The 11,541-nt window shown below is 48.9% G+C and overlaps 1 protein-coding gene across 2 annotated transcripts in view; it reads left to right on the top strand.

Moving 5' to 3' along the window:
• The first annotated feature begins 3,365 nt into the window (after nucleotides 1-3,365).
• The window catches only part of STAG1 (STAG1 cohesin complex component), a 301,849-nt gene continuing 293,673 nt past the window's right edge, over nucleotides 3,366-11,541 (top strand). Inside the window, exon 1 of one of the 2 annotated variants that reach the window (XM_075937371.1) lies at nucleotides 3,366-3,626. The gene's annotated coding sequence lies outside the window, so the exon portion shown is untranslated. Of the gene's footprint in view, nucleotides 3,627-7,119; nucleotides 7,729-11,541 lie in introns of those variants that run through there. The other variant, XM_075937372.1, reaches the window with a different exon arrangement.

Here is an 11,541-nt window from a genome sequence, read left to right as displayed (position 1 = left end):
TTTACAAGCTGTTCAAAATACCTTTTCCCATCACTGAGACAACACATACTCTTATATTCATGCCCTACATGGTATTGTGATAATGTTTGTACAAAGTGTGTCTTGTGAGCTATCATTTCAAAACTCATGATTTGTTGTTCATTACTGTCCTGGCAAAATAGATGGCAATACTGTATGTGAAGTTAAGATTCCACTGTATGGTGTTGGCATCTTTCAAAAAATGTCCTAAAAAAGGACTATATGCTCTGCTTAATTTTCATTTAAGAAGTAGTCAGTATAGCTAAGCAAGAAGAGAAATAAAGGAAACTCAAACAAGTGAGAAAAAAGCAGCAAGAAACACCCTTCAACAGTCTTTTTGTCTCCTTGTATGCATCTGGAAAGGTTTCTTGAAAGTGAGACAAACTATATAAAGGGGAAGTGGATCCTCCAACCCTCTCTGCCCATGGACTCAGTGCACCTAAAGGGACAAAGGAAGCAGCTATAGGACTGGAAGAGGGCTTCTGACCTAAGAAGTTTCAGCAGTGTTTGCCAAAAGAATGTGGTTAAATTCAAACTTTGCTTTGAATTTAACATAACTCATTAAGTTAGGCATCAGGAGCATTTATGACTTGTAATGCCTCAATACAGGTACTCACTAAAAACCTCTTTGTAATTAATCCGTGTATAATAAGGAATTAATAGAGCATTAGGGAGGTTGTGTTAAAAGCAGCCAATAGGAGAGGAGCTGTGAAGAGAGCCCAATAGGGTCCAGCAGGCCCTTATAAAAAGAGCTTCACGGCAAAGCTGGGTCAGTGGCTGCCTGTAGATGGAGGAGAGAAGACTGTGTCTGAAGCAGACTGCAGCTCCAGAGAGCGTGGCAAGACTAGGAACTAAACTCCCCTGGAAGAGGAGGAACATGGACAGTGATATGGCTGGAAGGCTGAGCCATGAAGAGGGAGCTGTGGTCCCTGAGGTGGCAAGAGTGGCTACAACAAGCAGACAATGTAAATTAATGACTCTATGCAGACTGTGGACAAGGCATTGGCCTTGAAATGATACCAAGAGTGACCAGATTGAGGGGCTTGACCAGCTGGCTGTGCATAAGCAAGGGCATATGCTGTGCTCTCTAAAAGGTAATGTGGGAAGTGCAAATGGGGAATAGGATTTTTAACTGAGTCAAAGATCTTTCTTGGGACACTTCCTGAGATGATGCAGCTATGTGTTGGCGTGCCCCTCCCCCTGCCAAATAACAATGTCTCACTCTAGACAAATTATGTGTTGGCCTATCCCACCCCTTGCCAAGTAACAATTATTTCACTTTAGACCAACTGACAACTGTGGAGGTAAAATGGCCATATCTTTTAAAGTTGTTTAGGTGGCTGGTCGTTATAAATTGCAAGGCCAGAAAGAATTACCAGCTAATCTAGTCCAAACTCCTGCACGCCGTAGGCTATTTAACAGCACTCAGCCACTGTGTCACCAAATCCAACAACCAGAATTACACCAAAGATACAGCTTTCTGGAAACTGAAGTACTCTGTGCCATAGGCAGAGAGCAGAAGGGACTGAGGTGAACCAAAGCCCCAGCAGTGGCAATCAACTGATAGAAGATATACCTATATACTATTAATATACTTCTTAACCCTAAGATTTTAGTGAAAAGGGGATCATTGTGACCTTCTGTTTGGATCCCCCTGCATAACAAGCAGAAAATAAATGAAGCTGCTGTTCCTCTCACATGGCAGGACAAGCTCTGACCATTTTCTGCAACTCATCCCTAAATCAATTCAGCTACATAAAATGTAGTGAAAGTGCATGAACATGAATGCTAGAATAGAATTGTGTAGGACATAACATGAACACAGATTTTGTTTTTGTTAAGGATAGGTTAAGTTTGGTTTGGTTCCAAGGCTTACTGTCCCCTTACAAGCAATGCTGAGAATGTGTGCAAGCCACTACCTTAACTCTGCATTCCTTGGCTTTCAGAAGCTAAAATTAATTCAGAAATAGCTGAAGGTAGTGTTAAACAACCAAGTTTTTGGTACAGAATTATAGGTCTATTGCAACTAGTAGCTCATTCTAGTACCACAACAGCATGTCCCCAGCCACAATTCCTCCCTCCTTTCTGTCCATGGGAACCAAAAAGATAAGAGTAGGAAAGTCCAGGGATGTCTGTCTTGAAGACTGTAAGGCAGTCCCAGAGCCTCTTGAGAGGCTAAAGTCTTCGCAGTAGCCTAACCACACATCCACAGGAAGGAGTCCAATCTACTTTGGCGGGGGAGTGAAATCAATGCTCCTTCCTTTGTTGGAGTCTGCATTTATTACATTTGGTTCATATTTAAAAGCTTCTCCCACCATACAACAACCATAAAGAAAGACTAGCAACACAGCTTTTCTTCATGAAAGATTGTAACTCATCACATGACTGGAGGCAAAGCTCCTCGATGCCTTTGGTGCCTCAAATTCTGCCAAAGGTTGTTAACCCCAGTGCAGGAGACCCCCAAGGCCTGTAGAATTTTATTTTGAAGATCTATGCAACCTATGGTGACCACAATTTCATTCTCAAGTCACCACGGCTGTGGGAGGGCCAGATGAGAGAACCACTACTTCCTCCTCTTCCATTTCAAGCCATGGTTCCCTCGTGGCAGGCAGCACTATGCTGTACAGCGAAGGTGGGGGACCGTTTTGGGTCAAGGGCCACTGAACCTCAGAAAAATCAGTGGGGGGGGGGCGCACAAGCGGGTGGCCCCAACCCAGGAGAAAGGGCCTCTCCACATTCTCCCCCGCACCAGAGGGCGGGGTGCTCCGCCTAGCAGCTGTGCCTTAGCCCCACGATGGAAGGGGGGCGCCTACAAGGCTCCTCAACGCTGGCTGGGATCTGAGCCTCCCGGGCCACATCCCGGCCCGCAGGTCCCCAGCGCTGCTGAACAGGAACCCGCAGGCCTGGGGTGAGACGCAAACCAGGCCCACCGCAGCAACGGGGGCATCCCGCCGAGCCCGGGCAGCACAGAGGGGCCGCTCCGTCCTTCCCGCCCCCGCAAGGCCCGACAGGGCGGCGCCGGGAGGGCGGGGCTCGGCGAGAAGGCGCGAACCCTCCGCGGCCCCACCCAGCGGCAACTTGGGACAGGCCCCGCCCTGCCAGAAGCGTCCCGGCGGGCGGGGCATGGGAAGGGGCAGCCGCGGGGCGCTAAGGGGCCCTGAGTTCTACCACGCGCCCCGCCCACCGCTAAACGCCGGCGAACCGTGCCGCCTTACGCCCGTCTGGGCAACGTGCGCGCGCACAGTTCGGGCCGGGGCGCGAGCGGCAAGACGTTCCGCGCATGTCGACGGTTTTCGCGCGAAAGTAGCTCGCGGCGCCCCGCCCCGAGAGCCGCGCTCAGGAGGAGGCGGGGCCGAGCGGCTGGCTCGCGAGGCGTAGTGGCGGCGCGCGGCCGGCAGGGGGCGCTCGGGCTCCGGCGCGCGGCGGCGGCTGCGCCATTGGCGGGTCGGAAATGCCGCCAGATGGCGGTTTAGGATTGCGGCTCTGCTGAGCGCGGCCCCCGCGAACGCCACCGCCCCGGTCCCGGCCCGGCTCGGCTCCGGCCCGCACCCACCGAGACCCCGCGCGCCAGCCGCAGCGCAGGCTCTCGGGACGCTGCCCGGCCCGAGGTGAGCGGCGCCCGGGCGGGGGGGAACGGCTCTGAGGCGCCGATCCAAGATGGAGGCGCGGGGGGCGGGGGCAGCGGGTTGGGGCCGCTTGCTCGGTCTCCGCGGCGGCTGGGCCGGGAGCTGGCGCTGCCCGTGTGGGGAGGGGAGGAGAGTGGAGAGGAGGCGGGGCGGCGCGGCTCCTGCCGGAGCAGCGGTTCCCCCGGGCGGGGCGATCGCCGCCATCTCATTGTCCCCGGCAGGGCAGCCGGGGGCGCAGGGCGGGCAGAGCGGCCTCCCCTGCCGCCGGGCCTGGGCCTCAGCAGCGGCGCGGGACGAACGTGCCCCCTGCGCTGGGCCAGGCCCGCCGTTTCCTCAGCAACCCTGCGAGTTGCGACCTGCCGCGGGTGGCGGGAGCGCGAGAGGGGTTGACGGGTCTGTCAGGGGAGAGGCGGCGGGGGCGGCCGCCGGGGCAGCGGCTCTGTTGTGGCGGGGGGAGGGAGGCTCATGGCGCGGTGGTCTGAGGGAGGGGGCAGGTCCTGTGCCCCGGGGTGGGCGGCGGGAGCACGAGTAGGGTTGGTGGCGCTGGGACGCGGGGCCGGGCTGAAGGTGCGCGGGTGGGGTTAGGAGCGCTGGGACCTGGCCGGGGTGGTAATGCTGTCAGGTGGGCTGGGCTGTGGGAGCGGGGGCAGCGGCTGTGATCTGGGGTGCGATTGGGGATGGCAGCCGTACTGAGATCTGGGGGGAGAGGTGGGCAGCGGGCTGTTTGCGCTGGGAGTGGTGGAGGGAAGTGAGTAATGTGAGTAGGGTTGGGCAGTGCTGTGACCTGTGAATCAGTGTAGACAGAGGGGGTGGGATGGGAGGTGTTACGACGGGCTGCGGGGGAGATCGCTAACTGGTCGGTGGTTCTGTGACTGAAAGGAGGATGTGGGGATGTGCAGTAGAAACAAGTTTTGGCAGGACGGGGAGGAATGTGGGCCACAGTAGCAGCAGTGGTGCGAGAAGGCATAGTTGCTCTACCCTGGGGTTTTGAGGCTAAGGATTATTGGCTAGCCACACTGATTTGGAGGGGGCAAGTAGAGGTTATCCCTAATGGGAATGCCATTTGGGAGGGACGTAGAAATAGGAGTGTCATCAGAGCTTTGACCTTTGTGGATTGGATGGAAGTGCTGTGATTTATATGCCTGGGGAGTGGCAGCAGTGGCATTATAACCTGATGACGTTGACCTTTGAGAAGAATTGATGGACAGTGGAGCAATACTGTGAGCTGGGCTCTGGGGAAAGGGACAGCAGGGCATGTTGTGTGACCGGAAGATGAAATGGGCAAGAGTGGTACTGGATCTGTGGTCTAATGGTGTGGTGGGCTGCAGTGGTTACTGGTCTACTGTGATTGAGTGGTAGGTGGGATATGGTGAGCATCAATGGTTTGGTGGTGGTTGTGGGGGAGCGAGCGGTGATGCTGGGGTTGAGTCCATTGTTTATGACTTGGGAAGTAGGGTGCCACCATCAACACTACTAGCACAGTACACAGTGAGGCAGGGTGGAGGCAACATCAGTAACTTTGTGGTCTGGGACTAAAAGGAAATATTGAGATTGGTAGTACTTTGATGTGAATGTGAGGAAGGGGCAGGAGCAGGGTGACGTGGTGATGCTGTGACTGGCAGAAACCATGAAAGCAACACTGATGATGTGGGAGGAGAGCAGCAGCAGCAGCAGTGTGGTGACCTGTGAATGAGAAGATAGGGCTACTAAAACTGGCTATATGTTTCCAAGAATGATTTTTATTTCCCTGTGATAGCCTTGCACCACTCCAGTTCCCCTTACTCCCTGGTAATCTGCAGGGATTCTCTCTCTCTGCTCTTGCTTGTTTTAATAGATTGAAAACCTTTGGCTTCTGACAAAGGGGGATGTGAGGTATTTTGAATTATTATTGCAATATAAATATTCATGTCTTGAATTATGTTCTACAGCTAGGTTTTGTCTCTGAAATTAGGGGAGATAGCCATGTATTTAGGCCTTCGTCTAATAGATCTTATTTCCACTTTACAAGACTGCTATAAAGTAGCTGTTGAAGATAAAGCTTTGTCTTGAGGTAGGGCTTAGGGATGAGAATGACTAGTCAACTAGTTGCTCCTCCCCCTTGCTGCCTCTATCAGAAAGAGGCAGCAAGTTGCGGGGAAAGAGGAGGGGAACTTCAAAACAGTATCCCCAAGCTGCATGCAGCGTTTCAAAGCAGCAGCGCTGCATGGAGCCCCAGTCAGCAGGGGAGTCCCGGTCTGACTCCCGGCTCCATGCAGTGCTGCTGCTTTAAAACACCGTGGGCAGCACGGGACCAATGGGGGACTGCCCCTCTGGCCCTGTGCTTCCCACAGTACTTACACCTTTGAAGTGTAGCAACAGCTGCTGCTATACTTGAAAGGTGGAGGCGCCCTATCAGCTAATCGAGTAGTAGGTGCAAATTTCATCGATTATTCGATTAGTCAGTCACTCAAAATTTAACATCCCTAGTAGAGCCTTGGTATCAGGGCAGATGGGTGTGTCTGTATCCCTTTAGTAAGATTCAGATGTTGCCAGTTTCCTATCTACTCGGAATAGGTTTAGTAAATTGATTGTCAGTGCCATAGTCTGTAATAGTTTGTCTGGTTATGCAAGTACAATGCTGTAGACAAATTGTGAAGGCAGCTAATGTCCCTGATATCGTTGATGTGTTCCTCACCTAGGATTGCCAAACTGCAAGGGAGCTATACGTTGCTCATAATCTGCTCTCTACAGAGTGCAAATAAGTACGTAATAAAAAGTGCTACTGAATTGTGGTTGAGGTATTCATAGACCATCGGGAGTGGTTTATGGCAGCAGTTCCCAACCTCTGGGCTGTGCGCTGCTGCTGGGCCATGGTGGCTGCTGCAGCTTAAGCTGGCTGTTCCTGGTGGCTCAGCTCTGGCAGCCATGGTGGCTGAGGCATGCAAGAGGAGGCAGAGCAGGAGGCACCTTTATTCCTCCTTCACACTTGGCCTCCAACAACTGATCCCCCTGCCTGCATGGCCACTTTTGCCAGTGACCGTACTAGGGCTGAAGTGGCATCAGGAGGAGACACCTCCCTCCCACGTTGGTGATGGCAGCTAGCTGGGGCTCTGTGTTCTGCCCACATGGCTGCTGTTGCCAGCTGCAGTGCTGAGGTGGCAGCAGGAGGAGGTGGAGAAAGAGGCGCCTCCCTCTTTCCGTTCTTTCCTCCGTAATGGCGGCCCAGTTGGGGTTCCACGCTCCCCACAGTGGAGATACAAGGCATGTTTGGGGAAGGAAGGGGCGCAAAGGAGGGAATGTGTGCACCACCAACAGCCGCTCCCCCTTTCTGTGCGGCAGTAACAGCCACACTCCCTAGGCGGGCAGCCTCGATCTGGGGAGTGTTGGGGTGAAAGGGATAAAGAGGTGTTGGATATGGTGGGGTCATGGGGCCAGAGGGTGTGGCATGGGCTATAGGGGTCAGAAGTTAAAGGGCATGGGGTGTACGGGTGGGGCGCTAAAGGGTGTTAGACACTGGGGAGCAAGGGACTGGGTTGAGGCTAGGTGGTCAGGTAACATTGTATTTGCATATTCATTATTCACATAATGTCAAATAAAATACCAGTCCGCCAAAGGTTCATGAATGGGTTTGCTGGTCCCCAGCATAAAAAAGGTGGGAACCACTGGTTTATGGGTATAAAGCACTTGAAGCACTAGCAACATGCACAGCATCAGGATGTTTATGAACTCTGCAGTATTTGTTAGTGAGCACGCAGGAGTGCTTTCCAGAAGAAAAATATATACATCAGTGTTCCCACTCTTGGAGACTTTGCTACCTACTGTTTCCTTTGTTCATCATGAGACTTACTCAGACACAAAGCAGCCAGACAGAAGACATTGCTACTACAACCATGGCAGATGGATTTCAAGTGCTTCTGGAAGCCATGATGGAGAAGCTTGCTTAATCATAATGACTAATCATTGCAAAATGTTATTGCTGTGATAGGAACATGTTTCTTACTGCATATATGACTTTTCCCTTAGAGTAGTTAGCAAACACAAATGTCCTGCAAACCTGTTTCAGTCAGCCTGAAAGCAGACTACTGGCTTCTGAGTGTATGACCAGGTGAGCTTCGAAAATGTATATGGAGACTATCAATACTGCACTTTATGACTGGACATGAATTTGCAATTGCCATGAATTTTGTTGGGATGTCTGTCTCATGTTTCTATCAGTAACGTAGAAACATTTATAGATGGTCTATACTGTGAGATATACCTTTGTATTTTCAATAAATTTATTTGTGCAGAGGTCCCTCTAGTAACGATCTGGGGATGTACTAACTGTGCAGCTTGCAGTGCAATCTTTTGAACATTTTGAACTGAATGCCTGTTGCTTCCAATTGTGGTGGTAGACAGACTAGAAACCACATTGTGTTCTTCAGAATAGATTGTTCCCAGGTCTGTTGACACCTTTCTGGTATACTGAGTTTTTAAATTTTGTTTGCCATTTTTTTTATAGACGTTAGTTGTAACACTTAACTGTATTTTAGAAGCCTAAATCTCAATTTCAAAAGAGATTTAGGCATTTAAGAAGAATCAGAAGTACAAATTGCTTTAGAAGGTGAGATACAGGTTCTGAAATCAGGCATTGAAATGTTAAGTGCAGCAGTGCCTAAATACCTTTTAAAACCTGAGCCTAAGTGGAGAGCCATAATCCATACATGTTCCTTAGTTTTCAGTTAAAACAAGAGTTTAAGGTGTGCTTTTGGCCTGCCACTACTTTTGCTTCATATCCACAGGTGAGTGGTTCAGCCAGCTTAGGGAAGGTCATTCACCACCTTGTTGCTCTATAATGCAGTACCTTCACCCCAGAATCAGAAATGAGCATCAGAATCGCCTCCTGGCTGAGCTATTGTAGAAAGTGCTAATGGCTAAACCTTCTGGCTCTGATATGCAGGAATCTGTAAGTGCTTGAAGACCAGTCTTGATTCTGACCATTGAATGGGCTAAGAAGTCTGCAAAGTCTTACTGCAGATACTTGTTTCTTTGACTGAAGCAACACCAAAGGTGCCAATCACTATGACTCTACAAAGATCAGCTTTGAAAAAGCCAGTCCTCAAGAGCATATCTTGAAGGATCTGGCTTTCCCATTTCTGCTCACTGAAGTGCAAATGCATTCTCATAAGGCTCTGAGTCATCAGATTGTGTAGATCCATGGTTACAATGATGGCTCAGATTAATTGTACAGAATTCTTTGAACTTCTTCATTCAAATCTGCCTTTGGATTGGGATCTCCCATTGCAGCATTGGCTACGTTGTCCCTTAATGCCCAAAGGTAGAGGAAAAAAGTGTAAGGCATGTAGCTAGTTAGGCATGTAGGCATCTAGAGAAAGGGGTAAACAGTGAGGTGGCAAAACTTGCAGATGATAGCAAACTGCTCAAGATAGTTAAGACCAAAGCAAATTGTGAAGCGCTTCAAGAAGATCTCACCAATTTAAGTGATTGGGCAACAAAATGGCAAATGACATTTAATGTTGATAAATGTAAAGTAATGCACATTGGCAGGGATCGTAAAATAATACAATTTACTCGCCCATGGCGAGTAGATTGTAACCCAGAAGAGCTGGGTTCAGGCAATCTGTGCATGCGCAGAATGCAGGACAGTGCGGCTGGCGAGCGGGGCTCACTGCGGTTCGGCGAGCCCTGCACGTAGGAAAAAATAATCCCAACTATACATACAATGTGATGGGGGACTAATTTGGCTATAACTACTCAAGACAGAGATCTTGGAGTCATTGTGGATAGTTCTCTGCAGCGTCAGTCAAAAATGCAAATAAAATGATTTAGAAATAATTAAAAAAGGGATAAAGCATAAGATGGAAAATATCTTATTGCCTCTATATTATAAAACCATTGTCGAAGCAAAAACACGCTCCTCTGTGTTTAGGCAGCTAACAAACATCTTTATTAATTAATAAAGCACAGCATGAGCCAAACGTGGTCATAGCAGAGCCAGGCCCAGTAAGGCTGCTAATACAATCAATCCTAGTATCTTTATACCCTTAGCCAAACAGTCTGACGTCAGGGCATCCAATTACAGAAATCCTCAATTAAATTTGGAAAAACAAAGCCTTATCAACAAGATGGCGGACAGGTACGAGGGAGTAAGTCTCCTGTCCCAACCAGCCCAATTAACACATACCAATAGCCCATCCTGTAGGCCTCTTCTCACGTAGTGACAGAAAGTTCACTCTGGTCTATGTGCTTGAGAGAAAAGCTGAAATGGTTTCTGATATACAAGATGGCTTCTAGCTAAACATAAAATAGCTTCTACACCATGTTATGCCCAATTCTTGAATACTGCATACAGATGTGGTCACTTCATCTCAAAAAAGGTATATTGGCATTGGAAAAGGTTCAGAAAAGAGCACCAACAATGATTAGAGGTTTGGAACGGATCCCATATGAAGAGGGATTAAAAAGACTTGGACTTTTCAACTTAGAAAAGAGACTAAGGGGGGATATGATAGAGGTCTATAAACTCATGACTGGTGTGGCAGAAGTGAATATGGAAAAGTTATTTACTTATTCCCCGAATATAAGGACTAGGGGGTCACTAAATTAAATTAATAGGCAGCAGGTTTAAAACAAACAAAAGAAAGTTTTTCTTCCTTCAGTTCATAGTCAACCTGTGGAACTCCTTGCCAGAGGATGTGGTGAAGGGACTTTAAACAGGGTTCAAAAAGGAGCTAGATTCCTGGGGGTTAGGTTCATCAGTGGCATTAGTCAGGATGGGTAGGAATAGTGTCCCTAGCCTCTGTTTGTCTGGAAATGAGTGACAGCAGAGGGATTGTGTGAGGATCACCTGTTGTTTTCCCTCCCTCTGGGGCATCTGGTATTGGCCACTCTTATGTTCTTTCTTCTCTTTGTCCAGCAATGAAGCAATCTTGCAGGGTTAAACCTTTCTCATTAGCTATACAAACCTCTCCTAAGACCTCAACTGGTTCTCCAGGGAAATACATCTCGGCTTTACAACTTTGCCGCTACACGAGCTGCTGCTCTCGCCTGTAAAGACCTCCTTATATTGGCAGCGCAATAACTAGGTATTGTTGCACCTGGGGCAAAATATTAATTATACAACCCCGCTCTTGAGGTTAGGGCGCATCGTGCTCTTTTGCCGCTTATTATTATTACTTATTGCGTCTCTGTGCCCTGTTTATGATGCGCCTGGGGCAAGTGGCCTGTTTGCCCCACCCTTGTTACAGCCCTCCATATTGGGCTATGGATCCACACTTAAAACTGCCATCAAATGGTAACTAGTCTGATACCTTTCATTGTTTTTTTTTTTCCAGGGAACAGTTCAGGGAACTTAGGGAACATTATCAAGACTATTGTTTACTTCTCTTGAGACTGAGATCACTCTCTACCTCCCAGAGGTTGTTGGGCAGTTACCTTCTGGGTGCTGGCACCATGAGAAGTGCCATCATGGGCAGTGTGATCATACTGACCTTCCTTATGTATTCTACTAATTGTAAAAGGATTGAAAAAAGTAACTAGGAAGGGAGCCTTCCCAGGGTTCAGAACAGAAGTCTGGCACCAGTTCTGTTCTACCCATATCTATCATGGCCATTGGTATTGAGGGAACCATCTCCTTTTACTAATCCCACAGATACCATCTGAAGAGGAAGTAGAACATCTTATTGAATGTCTGGATTTAGATACAGCTACTGATATTTAAACTTCACGGGATAACTGGGTGCAACATGATCTTCCTCTTCTCTCAAAGATACTCTGCAATTTCATGAACTCATAGGATGATTATCTTAAAAATGCCAGCAGTATCATCAGTGAAAACTGTACAATCCAGTTTTGAGGGTTTGGTTTTATCTTCTAGAAGCCTGTCCTCTTAGACAGCTTATTACAGCCAGCAAAGCAT

This window comes from Pelodiscus sinensis, chromosome 10, assembly GCF_049634645.1.
Source record: "Pelodiscus sinensis isolate JC-2024 chromosome 10, ASM4963464v1, whole genome shotgun sequence".
NCBI classification, from domain to species: Eukaryota; Metazoa; Chordata; order Testudines; family Trionychidae; genus Pelodiscus; species Pelodiscus sinensis.
Note: the sequence above shows the minus strand (reverse complement) of the source record. Positions and strands in the feature narration are given on the sequence as shown.